At 38.6% G+C, this 18,190-nt stretch overlaps 1 pseudogene; it reads left to right on the top strand.

Annotated features, from left to right (window-relative positions):
* Positions 1–5,193: 5,193 nt before the first annotated feature.
* Positions 5,194–6,200, top strand: LOC148653666 (uncharacterized; annotated as a pseudogene).
* Positions 6,201–18,190: the final 11,990 nt, after the last annotated feature.

Genomic DNA, 18,190 nt, shown 5'->3' with positions numbered 1-18,190 from the left:
TGGCTGTGATGAATTAAACCGGTTTCACAGGTAAAGACACCTCCCCCCTCCAAAGCCAAGGAAGTACAGTACTTACTAGTTAAGTAAGCTAGGCTCCTCAATGAAATCGCTTTAACATGCTAATGCGTTGGTGTACCAGTCCGGGCGTGGCAAGCTTCTAATGTCAACTCGACTCGATTGGAAGACAATGAACATATTCTAGCCCTAAATGAATTAATAGCAAACATGGTTTACATAAAATACATTTTTCCAAGAAAGTTTATAATAATACGATCTATAGTTGAAATCTGAGCCTAAATAAAAAGAAAAAGCATTTTCAGAGAGCAATCACGTTGTGTTTATGTAGAAAAAGTGATTAGGTTTGTGAGCAATCTAATTACTTATTCATTTAAAATGCTATATAAAATAAAGTTTATTATTAATTTGCTGGACAGAGCGGTGAACATTATTATGGATAAGACAAAGATTACGATCCTGATCAGTTTAGAAATCTGTGTACGCTGTAAGGTTTTTACTTCTTAAACTTTTAAAATACACGTTTAGAATAGAAAGAAATCATCTTCCTGGTACAGTATGTATAGCAAACCAGCACGTCTTTTTTCTCCAATCAGAGGGGTTAGATGCTCGGTTAAAATCAAAGGAGATTGTCTGTTATAGTGGACATAAAAACAAGAGTTAGCTGGCATTATATCCTAGAAGACAAAGACCGGCGCCAGACCAGGAGAATGCCCGCAGCGTAAAAGAAAATGCCTGATGAACTAGGGATTGGACAGTTTCCAAGTGCTTGTACAATCGATGGAAATTTTCAAATAAATGTGCAAAAGAAATAAACAAAATAATCATTTATTTCTTTATCATATTGGCTAGCTAATGTCCTCTCTTTGCTAGTTAGTGGCTGTGTTTCTGCGTTGGGTAGCAACGGGTGACTGTTCTCAGGCGGAAGATGTAAACAGCTTAATTTTCGTGTTAAATAATTTTTTAAAAATAAAATTCATTCTATACAGCAATCACACATTTGGGTACCGTTTCATAAAACTTTCATGCTTAAAATGTTTAGGGAGAAATGGAAGATTGATAATGGAATGGAATGGAATGAATGATAAGTGTCGCAGTTTAAATAATTTTCGTAGTTAGAAATTATGAAACACTCTGTTAAAAGCAAGGGAATTTTTATGTACATTGCAGTAAAAGAAAATGCCTGACAAAGTAGGTCTTGGACAGATTCCAAGTGCATTTTTGCAATTTACGTTGCATTGTCCATTGTGCTGCTGTAATACAGTTTAAAATAATTCAAAGTCTAAACAGTATCAGCTTTATTTATGGGTTGCAATTTAGAAAAAGTCAAAAACCGCACTCAAAATGCAATTTAGAGCTTTCTGGCAAGGGGAGACACCCAAATTAATAATGTAACATGCCACTGTTTGTACATGAACAAAGTTATACTGCTATTTCCTTAGATACGCGATTAAAAACAAAATGTGAATCCCCACACATTCACATTCAAAGAATCAGCGCTTTTATATATCGCCTTTAAAGGTGGCTTCTCAAAACGCTTTACAGGATAAAAACAACAATAACAGCAACAACAATATTGTATTTCATTGCACTTTGAAAACCAAGTAATAACTTAACTATATGTGCAAACGTTTTATGTTATGTTGCTGTTGTGAATGTCTGTGGAGTGAATCTTATTTGCCTGTTTGTCCTGGCTCTCTCGTTCGCCCTCCCCCCCTCTCTCCCTCAATTCAATTCAATTCAAGGTGCTTTATTAGCATGACAGATGGGTACAATCAGTGTTGGGTATTTACTTTGCTTTGAGATTCCACTTTTAAAGGTGATATATAAAATCAAGGCTTTAACTTGCTTTAACTCCGCAAGTCTGAGTTCTCCTGTCTGTCCTATCCGAACTCGAAAGCATACAATATGTATCTTTATAGCAGGTGGTGTACAACTTTTTAGCATAGATTACACTTTTATAAAATGTATTTAAAAAATAAAAACGATTACAATCTAATCTTTCCACGTTTGATCCCAAGATCCCAAGAAAAATAAATCTAAACGGGGAGAAAGTTATGCTGAAAGTTTATTAAGATACTTAGAAGACAAAGATATCAATTTATGTTGCATTTGCCTGATTGTGAATAAAAAAACACATATATTTAAACACGCGTTTACGATTTAAATCAATATAAATGTTTATATTGTAACGCATAGGTGACTATTCGTTATTATTAAAATGACTTAAATTCGATCATGTTGTGATATTTAGAAATATGTTGAAATTTGTTTGGTGCGAGTGAGGTTTTATTTAATCTCTGACCAAGGGAAACGTTTCATTTTTTCAAAGAAATGCTTGTTAAAAAAGGAAGTCAGGGCTCCAGTGTGATTCGATCACAGACCGTGTGATGTGGGAATCAGGAACCTAACCCACAGCGCCACCGGCAAGGTCACATGCAGAGTGCTGAAAAAGCACTACAGAAACATTATCAACAGACAATGTACAGCATGTACTATTTTTGTGTTGCGGTACATGAATATAATCATATCGTTATTAATTTCTTTAGATACGCGATTCCATATTATATTCCCTTTTAATCAAATTCTAAAAGTATGCTTGTTGACTCCGGTATCACGTTATTAAAAGACTTCGATGCTTAAAATGTTTAGGGAGAAATGGAATACTGGTGTGTATTTTTTAGTACCAAGACCAGCCATATACTGTGTGTTTATGTTCCAAAATTAATATCGTTTATGGCCTTCACACGCATTACAGTATGCTCCTATTCTTTTTATGCTCAGCTACTAAGATTTCCCTTCAGTGGTAAAATTCCATATAAATATTCAATACTAAAACGGGCACAGTAAAGATGTTTACTGTAAATCTTTCTACGACAGACCAACGGACCACTAGTGCCCCTGTCGGTCAACCAATCACGTACCGCGGTACCGCGTGTCATTGTGCGTCACAATGCACGACACCGTAGCCACTTACCTCCGGTACGTGTCTGTATCGCGCACTTTGAATGGCTGCATCTGTATGTCATTTTTAAGCCATTTTTTGATCATGCTCGAATATTCTTCTGTCCATATCTTTGGAAAGGAAACACAGAAAGCCTTCAAACCAAATCCATTTTAAAGACCACAACAAGTGAAAATCTTCACAGCCTCCACATAAAACTATCAGTGAGCTAATTCTCTTTTTTTAAACCTCTGGTTTTTCATCGATGCATAATTACGCACTAACTGGAGCATGGGGGACCACTGTGTACAGCGTCACACAGTAGTATTCATCAGTTGCGGAACAGATGTCAAAATAAACTTTTCTTTTTATCCGTCTTACTGCTTTCTATTTTACTGTCCTGGTGGTAGATTTCGAAGAGCGTTTCGCCTGTGCAGTGTTTTCTTGAAGAACAGGCTACGAAGAAATATTTATAATTGAATGTAAAATTCAAAACAGCAATAATACCTTGTAATATGCGCTATAATCGCGTATTTCAGATAATGCCTGCTGTATTTGTTTACCCTTCTCTCTTTGAGGCTGAGGCGGCAGAAGCACCCCATCTCTTACCGTAAAAGGTCTTGGTCTCCATACTGTACTGTGGTCGCTGTAGTGCAGGCACTTAACAACAACACATTAACACCTAACAACGGGAGCAGGGCCGAATTAGGCCAGTACCCCCTATTGTTAAACATACAGAAAAGAATATTAAAGTGTAGGCTTTAATATTAGCCGTACAGAACATTAAAGTGCCCCTTTCCATTCAGCGGGTGTCTGAGCCGCTGTGTCCTATCTTCTGACAGTCGCTGTTGTGAACGTCTGCAGAGTGTATCTTATTTTTAGTACTATATTTTTATATTATGTTCCCTATTAATGAAACTCTAAGAGTATGTATCGGCTTGTCCCCCCCCTCCCGCCCCTCTCAGTGTACAGTAGAGCCTCCTGTCCTGGATGGTGGAGCCCATACAGCTCTGTCTGGAGAGAATCCAGCATATCAGCTTGAACCACACGCTGTGCAGCTTGTTCCCCCCTCCCGCCCCTCTCTGTGTACAGTGGAGCCTCCTTTCCAGCCAGCACAGGAGGCTCTACTGAACACAGAGGGGGGCGGGAGTGGGGAACAAGCTGTCCAGCCGTGTGGAATGCTACAGAACCCTAAACAGACAATACACACTAGCCGAATATTTGACAAGATATCCAGACACAGCTGGATGAGCTCCACCAGCCAGGACAGGCAAATAAGATACACTCCACAGACATTCACAACAGCGACATATCATAAAACGTTTGCACATATTGTTAAATTATTATTTACTTTTCAGGAAGTTAAAAAAAACACTTGAATTACTTATCCAGTCTCTCGAAATAATTTTTTTTTTCAAGCAATGCAATTAACGTTTGGCAATGTGTTTTTTTTTAATCCAACTTTGACAGCCACATCTTAATTCGTCAGTCAGCTCTTTTTTCTCTATTTGAATTGTGGCGATTCAAACAACTTGGGATAACAAGTGGTCTCAAAGTCACCAAGCTCACAGAGCTTCAACAACAGATGACAACTTCCTTACTCCTTCCTTAGTCTTCCTGAAATTGTCAGATTATGAGTGAATAAAGCATTTTATTAAAAACAAGTTTGCGTTTGTTTGGGAGCTATATTATATATTTTTCATATGTAAGATATAATGATGTGTTCTTGCTTACACATAGCATGACTTTAAAGGCTAGAAAAACAGGTTTCGATTCACATTATCTGGTGAGTCTTGTTTTGTAAAAGGACAGCACATACAAGGGTTAATTGCACAATGGGCCTCACAAAGAAATTTAAAATAGTCTTCTTTAGGTGTGAGGGCAGGAGTGGATCGCAGCAGGCATAATCAGCAAATAAATAAGAAAACAAAGAACAGGACAGGTGAGACGAGTATCCAGAGAGCGAGTGATCAGAAAAAGGAAACAACTGTTATGCCCGGGTTTTCGACTCATTTTTTTTAACTGGCTAATGCATCAGACACATTTCCTGGCGTATTGCGTTTAAAATAAAATAGGAGTGTCTTTCCCTCGTATTAGCTCATCGGTATGGTGTAAGTTTTATCTGTACCATACTATATATAGGAACAGACTTCAAGCTGCACCACTGTATCGCTTTGGTAAGGAGACGGACTATGGCCAAAATTACGAAGACTCTCTCATACCAAATAATGTAGATGAAAAGAAACGGGAAGTCAACACGGGACATTGTACAGCATTTGGCTTCGATGGACATCTTCGTTTGTGAAAGCACAGTGAGACGACATTATAAAGGGGAGAGGAGGCAAAGAGAATCTAAACCGAGGGCGATTCAAAGGTAAATAACTTTCTAAAAATACTTTTCTTTCATGTAAATACAACTATGCACATTATTTTTAAAACTAACTGTTGATCTCTTTTTTTTTCAAGTCCTATTGTGCGAGCTATCGACAGACTGACTGATGAAAATGATGAGCTACCGGCGATGCAAGTCCAAAGACGGCTATGGGCTGACCTCGGTGCGAGGGTTAGTCCGACATCGATAAGAAGAGTGCGCAGGAGGTTCGGATGGAGATACAGAAAAACCAACACAAGGGCTCCAATGGAATGAACAGGGGGAGGCATTTCAGGATGTACTTTTCACCGACGAAACAACAGTGGCTCTGGAACAGTTTTCAACAATGTCATTTTGTAAAAAGGGGAGATATGTGGACAAGCCAAAGCCCAAACATCCACTGAAGGTTCACGTCTGGGGGGGAATATCTAGAAGAGGCCCGGGACCACTTTTTATTTTCGATGGAATTATGGATCGTGAATTATTCGAGGAAGCAGTGGTGAAACAGCATGCCGCCCCATATATCAGGGAGCACTTTGGATCAAGGCAGCGTCTCTTTCAAGACAACTATCCGAAACACACAGCAGCAAGGGCAAGGCCTGTAGCAGAAGGAGTGAACTGGGTGAAAACTCCAGCCGAATCCCCAGATCTAAATCCGATAGAGATGGTTTGGCATTCGCTGAAAGACTATGTTCGGAAAACTGCTAAGCCCGTCACAAAGCAGGAACTGATCGATGCGATCTATAAATTCTGGGAGGAAGAAGTGACCGAACAAAATTGCAACAATTTTATTAACAGGCTATTTCGTGTTCTTCCTAGGATTGTTGACCGGGGCGGGGGACATTCGGGAATGTGAGTCTGAGAAAGACAGTCTCACGTTTGTAGACAGTCTGTCCACAAACAAAACATTCCTGTTAGACAAGAGGAGTGTAAAAAAAAAACAATTACTTTTTGTCAATAAAAACCGGTGTGTGTGTTTCTCACTGCTGGATGTCTCTCACTCTCTCTGCTGAATTAATAAAAGCATTTTTTTAAAAACCCGTTTGCGTTTGTCTGGGTATTTAGTTTGTAATCTGTGGTCCTGTTTTTACATCTACTGTATTGCTTTGAGATGCCACTTTTAAAGGTGCTATATAAAATAAAGTTTTTTGTTATTGTTATAGAGAAACATGATCAGAGTTTCCCTGGTTCAGAAAAAAAAATCTAAAGTATACTAGTTTGTCACTCTTCTCATTCCCTCTTTGTTAAATGGCTTTTCATACTAATCTGATCAATCTAACTGCCTGTTTCCTGTGCTTTCTCTATCCTTTAAAATAAACTATTATTCCACAATGCAGGGTATTACATAGCCAGTATCACAGGCCAGTTCACAGGTTTACATGCATAATTTAATTTTGAAAGCCACTGAGACATCAGGTTCTACTGTTTTATTTATGAAAAAGAAACAAAACAAAAAGCATACTAATAACTGTGCCATCCTACTCCTTAGTTAACACAAGTGATTATTTATAAACAGTTAACATTGTACGCAAAATTTTTTGAATTATATTTTACCCTGTTTTTTCTTTGGTTTTGTATTTAACTTATTATATGATAGTCAGATTTAATGTATATTTGAACAATGAAAATATATTTTAACAAGATGCAGGGGAAAGTGCAACAACTTATTACAGTGCTAAATTCAATATTATTGATTACTAATAGTTTATGCTTACACCTAACTTTCTTAATTAGATGTATTTAAAACAGTGAACTACTGTAAGTGTAACATAACATTCAGAAATACAATCGAGAATAGTTTTGTGGTGTTTATATAGATGAAACGTTCCTAAAATGTATAACGTAACAAAATTAAAGACGATTAAAATCTGTAATCTTTCCACTTGTATGTCATCGGAAAATACAAGAAGTTTCTGCTTTGTCTAAGGACGGTATCAAAAAGTAATCTAAGTGGTGAGAAAGCTGTGCTTAATGATAATTAAGGGACTTAAAAGTTAAAAGAGATGCTTCATATTGCTTGACTAATTTTAAAAACTAAGTTATAAATGCAGACGCTCTCTCGGTGCCGCACCGGGTCTAAATATCAAAATATACATTCGCCCCGGGCAGAGGCTGAAGAGCGCCCGGCTGGGGTGCGCAGTGAGGGGCAAGACAGGAGTGAAAGTGGTCAGGGCGGGGTTTAGGAAGGCTGCTGACCAGTGCGGCTATCCCACAGTGAAGCGGGTATACAGTCTGGGGAGGTATCCATTTTCCTTGTAAATAGTTCCCTGCTTCTGAACCCCTGGGTCTTACTCTCTCTCTTTTCTCTCTCTCTCTCTCTCGGGCGCGCGGGCGGTGTGTTGGCTCGTGCTGTTGGCAGGCGGGGGCGCGGGAGAGCCGGGCTGGCAGGTGGTGACGGAGAAGAAAAATAAAGGCTTTCACTTCCTTTAACTCCGCAAGTCTGAGTTCTTGTGTCAATCCTATCCGAACCTGAAAGTATTACAATATGTATCTATATAGCAGGTGGTGTACAGCTTTTTAGTATAGATTACACTTTTCTAAAACATATTTAAAAAATAAAAACGATTACAATCTAATCTTTCCACGTTTGATCCCAAAATCCCAAGAAAAATAAATCTAAACGGGGAGAAAGCTATGCTGAAAGTTTATTAAGATACTGTATCAATTTATGTTGCATTTGTCTGATTATGATTAAAAAAACACATATAATTAAACACGCGTTTGCGATTTAAATCAATATAAATGTTTATATTGTAACGCATACTGTACAGCCTCCATTTCTCTATAAAAAATTAAAAGATCGTCTGCGCAGCCTAAGAGGGGGGGGGTCTACTGTCAGTGACAGCTGACAATCCTCCATACACCCATGTGAAAAATTAATAATGCCAATGTAAACGTCGTATTTATAATTTGTTGATAATAGACGTGTTAAGTTCTCTAAAGCTTTGTGATAGTTGACCCAGGCAGCAAAAGATCAACTGCACTGGTAAGATGCGACACTGAAGATATGATTAATAACCTTTTAAATCTGAAGGGAGATCTAAAGGGATCCCCCCCCACACACACACAATAGAAACAGGAAGCAGAAGCAGGGACCGTCAGAAGGTAAGAAGGTGACTATTTATTGTTATTAAAAATGACTTAAATTTGATCATGTTGTGATATTTAGAAATATAAAAGTCAATTAATTGTCCATAATATTGCTATTCTATTTTTTCAAAGAAATGTTTGTTAAAAGAAAAGTCACAGAACCAGCTGGATTTGAACACACAACCTGTAGGTTAGTAATCAGGCACTAGACCAGGTGGCTACTGGGGAAGTCACGTGAAGGGAGAGGTGATCCAGCCCTACACAGCCCTGTCGCAGTACACAAATATAATTATATAGTTATTGTATCTTTAGATACGTGATTCCATATTATATTAGCAGAAAAGCTTAAAACTACCACTTTTTTACACGCTATTTCACATGTTAGTTAAAGACTTCGATGCTTAAAATGTTAAGGGAGAAATGGAATACTGGTGTGTATTTTTTCTTTAAAGTACCGATTCCTGGAATCTGACTGGCTGACACCTTTCTGAAGTGGTTCCATAATATCTGGTATATGGAAATGAAAGCGTAGATAAAAAAGTCTGGATTCTCATGTATCTGATACAAGTATCTTTTAATACAGTCTTTCATGAGCTCTGGTTGAATGATAAGTGTCGCAGTATAAATAATTTTCATAGTTAGAAATTATGAAATGCTCTGTTAAAAACAAGGGAGTTTTTATGTCCGTTGCAGTAAAAGAAAATGCCTGACAAAGTAGGGCTTGTACAGATTCCAAGTGCTTGTACAAATGTGCTAAAGAAATTAGTAAAAAAAGTCATTCCTTTATTGTATTGGCTAGCTAATGTCCTGTCCTCGTTAGTTAGATCAACAAAATGCTGTGGTGTTTGTCAAAGAAAAAACTAAAAGTATTTTCGTTTAAAATGACGGTTAGAAAGAATGTGGACCAGCGTAATACTTTGAGTTTACAGCTTGTCCAAATTCATTCATTATTAATACTATTAGTAATATCTTCGGTAAAGGCTTTGATGCATAAAATATTTCTGCATATTTAAAATATTTCTGATAAAGGTAGGTTGTGTACTTTTGTCCAACTGAGCAATCTTGCTTTCATAAAATTTACCAACTTTTTAATGACTGATGATTAACATGCTGTAATACACAGTTTAAATTTAAAAGCTCAAATGCTGTACCAGAGAGGTTAAGCTTTATTGGCTCCTCCTGGCGGTTTTACAAGGTGTTTCCGGATACTTTTCGGCATGACGTCAAATGACGCGATATACCGCGTGATACTGCGTTTTCATGCGACATGCCCACCGTAGTGTACCGCGAAATACCCCACGCGTTTTGAATGGCTGCATCTGTAGGAAGCAGAACAGCGCAGCCTGAAACAGCCGAAACGTTGTGTTGTCTTTCTTCTCTTTTCAGCATGGAATAAACCTATCACTTGCTCATTTGCAGCCTACGCATGCTGTATATGGCTACCCACCTGTATTAAACCTATTTCACTCAGTAGTTTAAACTAAGTGTAAAGTGCTATGAGGAAAAAAAGTATCCGCAGGAGCACATCTGCAATAGAAAGCAACCGGTTTCACGTGTACAGTAAAATGTGACATCTCTGGAGCATCGTGTATATATCCAACAGTGTGAGCTCATTTGCAAGCCTATTAAAGTTGATTCAGTTACTGTAACAGTCTGGGTGTGGCGAGTTTCTAATGTCCCCTGTCTGTCTTGACCGAAAGCAACCTGTCTTTCATTGGAAGACAAAGAACCTATTCTACTCGTACATGAGAACATAATATAAATAGACCAAGGGATTGGGCTGAGCTCACATTACAAGAAACTCAGCGAGCCTGGACTACAGTGGTCATAGTATGGAAACAAAGACTTTTTACAGGAAGAGATGTGGTGCTTCAGCTGCCTGTGTGCGTTAAACAAGAGAGTGTGGCGTTACTTTTTGTCAATGAAAAAGTGTGTGTGTGTCTCTCTTTACTCAGCTGTACTGAAAAATAAAGCACCGTTTTTCATTCAACGAGTGCCTGAGTCACTGTGTCTGTCCTATATAATAATGCTACAATATTATAAATGCCTTTTAGGCTGGGCAATCGATTTTTTTAATTTAAAAAAAAATAAAAAATTAGATGTAATGATGTGTTCCTGCTTAACTTAGAAATTGCATGACTTTAAAAGCAATAAAAACAGGTTTCGATAGTTAATAACCACTTTTTGTGCACAAAAACAGGTGATTTTTTTTCCTTGTCATCAGATCTTTCTTGGAAAAATGTCTTACCCGCTGTGATTCGGGCACAGAAGGGTTAAAAAGAAAGTCAGACAGGCAGGGGGAAGGGTGAGTTGTGAAACTGTTATGTGTCCTGGATAAAGCACTTAGAAAATAGGTGGATTTACACCTGTGAAAAGCTTTCCGATTTTAATGCGATACGGAAGACATTATTAATAAAAATTGATCTTGTATGGTATGTAAACTGAAAATGTATGAAGGAGACATGTTGAGAATCACCTCTTTTAACACTTGGAAGAACATTCCAATGTTAATGCGACACTGAAGATATTATTAATAACCTTTTAAATCTGAAGGGAGATCTAAAGGGATCCACTCAGTACAGGTTCCTGCTACTGAAGTGATTCAGAGGGAAATACAGTGCCGTCACAGCCCAGGCGAGCAGACACACCCTCTAATGTCAGGCGTATGCATTAAATATATTTAGATCTTTGAATTAATATCGTTATTGATTTCTTTAGCCTCACAACATTGTCCAATAATACTCTTCTTGTGCCTAATTTTTAGTTAAGCAGGATTTGAGCTACAGACCATAAAAAAACAGGATTAACTTTTTTCACATATTGATGATAATGATATCAGTAGCAGTTTGAAACTATTTGTTGCTATTAATACATTACTTAGATTAGAACATGTTGTGATATTTAGAAATATAAAAAGTCAATAGAGTGTCCATAATATTGCTATTTTGCTATTGCTATTTTAGTTTTTCAAATAAATGTTTATTTGTTAAAAGAAAACTCGTGGCAATAGCTCATTTGAACACCCAACCTCAAGCTTATAAGTCAGTCCCTTAAGCCATAACGCCACTGACGCAGTTTACATAATATGTTTATGATCCTAAGTTAATATTGTTTATGACCTTCAGATGCGTTGCTACTAAAATGTCCCTTTAGTGGTAAAATTCCATATAAATATTCAATACTAAGCGGATTAAGATGTGCACAGTAAAGAGATTAAATGATTAAATCTTTTCACTACCGACCAATACATCACGAGTGCCCCTGTCGGTCATTTTGGCCAGTCAATCACATGCCGCGGTGGTTTGTGGGTAAATGCATGCCGTACGGGTTTGTACCGTGAACTTTGAATGGCTGCATCTGTAAGTATTTGACTCTAAATAATGCCTACAGAGGCCAAAGAAGAGATAAGCTTCCTTCTAGAGTAAATAGAATAAAACCTATGATTAAATATCTTTCTCTCTAACCCGATGCCATAAAATAAATGGGAGCCTACCTCCCTATTCTAAAATGCAACCAAGGCAATTTTAATCTAGGGCAGTGTTCCTCACTATTTTTACCAAGGGAGCCGCATTGGTGGGACACCATCAAGAGGAGAGCTACCTACCAAATACAACCAACATTCAGCATATCTATCTAAACTACCTATGCATTTCTTTCCATGCCACTTAGTGTTTGACAGATATACAGATGCAGCTATTCAAAATGCACGAAGTAGGCTGCAGTAAAACGCGTTAGGCATTGCAGGTCACAACATGTCATACCGTGTCATACCGCAGTTATGATAAAAGTATCCAGAATCACATTGTAAAACTGCTAAGCAGATCTAATAAAGCCTAACCTCCCATGTACAGCATTTGAGCTGTTGCCAGAAAACGCCTGCTTTCAAATTCTGGTCGCTACTGAAAGACAATCTTTTTCCAATTTTTCCATTAATTTAAGATGTATACTCTTTAGACTTAATAATTTTAAAATGTGTATTACAGCATGTTAATCATTAAACATTAAAAAGACAGTATATTTTATAAAAGCAAGATTCCTCAGTTGGACAAAAGTACACAACCTACCACCTTTTCTGCGAATACGCTTGTTATCGCAGTAAACAAAAGCACACTTTTTAGAATTTGATTAATAGGGAATATAATATGGAATAATGTATCTTAAGAAATTAATAACAATATAATTATATTAATATACTGTAGCTCAAATTATCACAGTAGTACACTTTCTTTGGAAATGTCTACTTCAGTTTCACTCTCTCCCACATGGTTACGTTTGTGGCGTAATAGGATAGTCGTGTGCCTTCTGAGTAGTAAGTTGGATGTTCAAACCCAGCTGTCACTATGAGTTTTCTTTTAACAAATAACAATTTCTTTGAAAGACTAAAATAGCAAATATTATGGACACTATATTAACATTTTTAGAATTTGATTATAACGGAACCTAATATGGAATAATGTATCTTAAGAAATTAATAACAATATAATTATATTCATACTGTATACTGTAGCTCAAATCCTGCTAAACTAAGAATTAGACACAAGAAGAGTATTATTGGACAATATTGTGTGGCTCTGTCAGAATTTCTCTATAAACTGAAGATTTATAGAGGAGACACATTGTGTATTTTTACACTTATAAAAAAGAACATTCCAAGGAAGATATTATTAATAATGTAGCACTTCCATGGGTATGTACCCTACCAGCTGGGGTATTGAACTAGCCAGTCGAGCTACAGTGAGATCTGCCCTGAGATCAGGTCCCTGCTATTCACATGAAAGGCAGTGACATCACTGCAGCGGCAAGTTGGCTCACACAATACCTGTAATGTCGGCCATACAACGTACGCGTTACTGAAGCTGAAAGTTTAGCCTTTGTCACTAATGACACCACTAAATAAAGACATAAATATAGAAATTATGAACTCTAACCGTTTCATTTTGTCTATTGCTACAATATCGACAGCAGTGTAGTTACAAGGAACGCGTGTTTAATTAAATGCCTTTATTGATTCACAATCAGACAATGCAACGTAAATTGTTACATTTGTCTTATAAGTCCCTTAATTAACTTTAAGCATAGCTTTCTCACCATTTAGATTTATTTTTCATACCATCATTAAACAAAGCAGCAGCGTATTATACTTCCTCATGGGCTCACACGAGGAAAGATAAGATTGTAATTGTTTTTATTTAATACATTTTAGAAAAGTGTCATCTATACAATAAAGTTGTATTTATTTAAAACCACTTGATAGACATATTAATAGAGATAAGAATTCAAGTTGCATACTGTTTAGACTTTTAATCATTTTAAACTGTATTACAGCATGTTAAACATTAAACATGAAAAAGTCAGTATATTTTATAAAAGCAAGATTGCTCAGCTGGACAAAAGTACATAACCTTCCACCTTCATCATAAATATTTTAATTATGCATGAATACTGAGAAAAATAGTGTAGACATCCTCTCACAAGGCACCAGTAAATGTAGGGGTTCTGTGCTTAACTGGGACAATTATTAATTGTAGCAGCAAGTCAAAAAATGATTCTTCTGACGGTAATTAGAATCCAACCTTGCGAGATAACTCAAACAACGCACACACATGGGTACTAATATACGAGATACATTTATTAATACATAAAATGTGCATATAAACATAACAGATCGTATCGTGAGGGTTAGCAGAATACAAAAGGCTTATATTCAATCACAACGAGTTACAAATACCAAGAGGGACATACGTTCAGTATGTTGTAACAGAAAGAATAAGGTTCTGGATCCCGAGATGAAGTTAAACAAATGAGTTTATTGCATGCAAGGAACAATAAAGCTGAAGTCTTGTTTACCGCAAGAAACAACAAAACCGAAATATTCTTCCATGTGCCGGTACAAACTTTTAGTTTATATTGTCCTTCCTTGCTGCTTCGTATGTCATTCGGTGTTATGGTAAGGGGGGGGGTCAAGGTATTTGGCCAGTTAAGAGACCCTGGCCAAATGGTCAGTTCCTAGCTCGCATCTGGAATCCTTATTAGTTAACCTTTCCTGCCATAAACCTGTTGCTTAGAAGTCTAATTTTCAGGCAGAACTGAATTAAGTTAACCCTTTTTACATCTTGTGTCTTACTTCATTCCCCCCTTATAAAATATGGCATATGTCAGGACTGCCTATTTTTACACATACAATGTCAGGGCAGATCTTTCCTTTTTAGATGTACAGGCATGCATTACCATGACATTGTGCATTCCAGGGTTACAACAAGATGTGATTGATGTTTTTGTACAAGTGATAGTAACTATTATACATATAAAACAATCCTAATCCTACAAATACATAAAGTCCTACCCCAGGACCCAAACGCAGACCTCAGCCATGTGGAGATCTATCGTCAGGATCTTGGAATAGCAATATTGACCCAACTCCGATTATCATTTTTTGGCTGATAGATATGCCAACACCCGGAATGTATTGATACCATATCCCCAGTAATACTCTTCAGGCCTAACAAGCACACTGTTGGTCTTAGGAAGCATCAGACACAGAAACGGTAACAACATCCTTTTTTCTGTTCACTCAGTCTCTGGTGCCGTGGGTCGGTGAGAGTGCGATGCGTGGATCCAGCGATCTCATCCTGTCACTCAGATGGCACAGTCAGTAGTTAGTGGCACTTGATATGGTCCCTCCCAGCAGGATTGCAACGTCTGGCAGGGTATCTCTTCTTCACCTACACCCACTCGCCAGGTATCCGGTCGTGTCTCCCCTCTACTGGAGGTCCTCAATTGTCCAGCACCTGTTCACAAGCCCTGTGCACCACTTCAGTTAACAAACCTACAATACTGTAGTAGAGAGTTAGTAAATTCAACAGTCCGTTAGCAAAACTTCCAGAGAGTTTCTTTGGCTGCCCGTGATGATCTCAAATGGGCTCAGTCTCACAGTTCCGTTTGCTCCAGCCCGCAAACTGCACAGGACCGGAGGTAGAGCATCTACCCACGGTGTTCCTTCAGTTGATAATTCCTTAGTTGGTCTTTCAGACTGTGGGTGATTGGGGCAATGTGATTTCCAACTTACCCCTAGTGAGGCGATTACAGCCTGGCACACCTTCCCAGTGTAGTATGCCCCTAGATCAGTATCCAAGGGGCAGGGCAGTCCGTACCACGGGATCATCTTTGTCATACACTTGGGTATGCGCCAGCCCATATCCTATCATCATACAATCACACATTCTTTACACATTTTTTCTAACCACTATTAAACATCTATTAAAGGCCTCAACCTGAATTCTCCCCTTTTCCCAATAGAGGATTCACAGGGGTCTCAGACTCCCGCTCTCCCAGTGCCGCTCGTCTGGCATCTGCATCTGCATGGTTGTTACCTTGAGTTATTGGAATTCTTTATTTATTGTGTTATTTACACCTTACTCCAGCTGCTTCCGTCAGCAGCTGTAAAACTACAAATCAGTTCAGAGACAAGCCCAGTATTCTTAACTGGAGTCCCTGCCGTTGTGAGAGAATCGTATTTCTCCATAGCCACCAGAATTGTGGCCTGCATGCAACAAATACATACATTATATACATATACAGTAACCCTTTAACATCTTTCTTTTTACAATCTTCCATCAGTGCTCTTAACTGGCTTGCTGCGCTGAGGCAGTGGAGGGGCATTTTTTTTATTGTTAGCACCTTGAATTCTGTTGTAATGGCTCAGCCTGTTCTCTGTTCTCCCTCATGCATCAGAGAGGACCCATCAGTAAACAGTATTACATTTTCTTAAATTTTCACAGTCCCCCACCTTTTGGCTACAGCATCTAATGGTATAATAGTGCCTACCTCCATGCTCCTGCATCAGCACAGCTTCCCAGAACGCTTTGTCCACACTTACATACAAAGGTATGGTTGATCAATCTGAGGAAACCCCAGTCTCAATACCTGCAAGAGAGCTTGTTTCAAATTATTACAGGCGGCTTTTGCTGCTTGAACCAAACTACCCACATTCGCGTGATAAGTGCACGTGAATGTTAAAATCTGGTACTCAGCAAGTAAAACTTGCTGCCCCAATACTCCTGTGGCCTCCTGCCGTCTCCCCATATACATTACTCTATAGCACACTGTTGAACAGAGGAGTGAATCAAGCATGACAGTAGTGCTCCAGTATCACCTAACAGAGAAACCAACACGCCATTAACAGTACATTTTAGGTTTAACTCCTTTTTATGCACTGGACTGGGACAGACTTAGGGAGGCTACAAGGGATTTACAGGATCTAATCGTTAGGTAAACAGATCTTCTCACAAGACAGTTTATTCTCCCCAGTCTCGGTTCTATACCTACACCGTTTCAGCATGTCTGGTTTTGAGACATTCGCATAAATCCAACTTGTTTCCACTATTACAACTAATTGTATATACATACAAAAACTGTTTATCTAACTCCTTTTACATCCACCTGTACTGTACTTATACGTTTCAGACGCTCTTATATTTTCCAATCTCCTCAAGTTGATTTTCGTCAAGTCTCTTTAGTTACGTCTCTAGCCAGTCCCACTGGCAAAACACACTCGCACCGTCATTTAGTATACCAAAACTCACAGTTACACACATACATGCTGGCACACAAATTGATAAAACACACATACACATCGAGAATATATTTTTCTCTTCGTACTACAATGTGCTTTATTCTTGATTCACTTCTACATGAATCCTTTTAATTCCTGAAGTGCACTCCAGATTCGCTGCATTACTAATTTCGGATGCGGTACTTTAGCCCACTGGTCAATATCTTCCGGTTTTGAATTTGATCGTATGGGGGAATCAGGGAAGTTAGGTGCGAGTGCGGACCCCCTCGACGGGGTGCGAGACAGTTAGAGTGACGCTGTCATCAACAGCGCCAGCCCCCACTACATCAAGTCCTTTCCCACTTCAGGTGAGAGTACAGGTCTGTGTTTCGTCTCTATCACACTCGTACCAGGTGTCATCCCACTCAGACCCGCCGTCTCCATATGGTCACTGTGGGAATTGATCCCAATTATTTTCATTTCCTGCCTGTCTGTTCCCCTATGGGAGAGCAGGATATAATTTAGTTGACGGTTGTAACACATTAACTAGTGCAGTGCGACCAGGAACTAATTCTTCCTTTAGTTTCTGATTCTCCTGCACTGCCTCTTTTCGCTTTTGTTCATACTCTTTCGTCGCGAGTAAAGTATCTTTTCTTTTGGGGATTTTGTTTTTCTCGTAAACACACTTTTAAGAAGTCACATCCCAATTTCTTTTTTTTTTTCTCATGTATCTGCCACCACTGGTGCCGGCCGTGCACCAGGGTGGCAGCTACATGCTTGTGCTTTTGCCAATCAATACTCATATGCTTTCTTTACAGGCGTCTTCGCCCCAAACTCCCTCTGACAAACTCAGCTTTTCCCATATTTTTCTCCTTCTTTTCCGTCAATTCACACTTTTCAGATATATAAACGGACCCTTCCACCACTTTCTCAAACCATCAGTTAGCACACATGTTTGGTCTCTTTAAGAGTTTACTTTTGTCGTGTGTGAGGTAACAGCTCATACAGTAGGGGGATGCTTTTCCTTGAAAATCCTGTGCATTCCTGCACTCATTCAGCTAAGGGCTTCTGTTACCTCCAGATCTAAATGCCTCTTAGAGCCTTTAGAGAGGACTTACACCGCACTGTTCACAGGCAGGGAACGAGACCTCGAAAACCCCCTTCCTTGATCAGTAATTCACCATCCCCAGAACGCCAGCCTCGCTGCTTTTGCCCCGGG

This window comes from Lepisosteus platostomus, chromosome 10, assembly GCF_059453375.1.
Source record: "Lepisosteus platostomus isolate fLepPlt1 chromosome 10, fLepPlt1.hap1, whole genome shotgun sequence".
In the NCBI taxonomy this organism is placed as follows: Eukaryota; Metazoa; Chordata; class Actinopteri; order Semionotiformes; family Lepisosteidae; genus Lepisosteus; species Lepisosteus platostomus.
The sequence above is the reverse complement of the archived record's forward strand: the minus strand, read 5'-3'. Positions and strand labels throughout refer to the sequence as shown.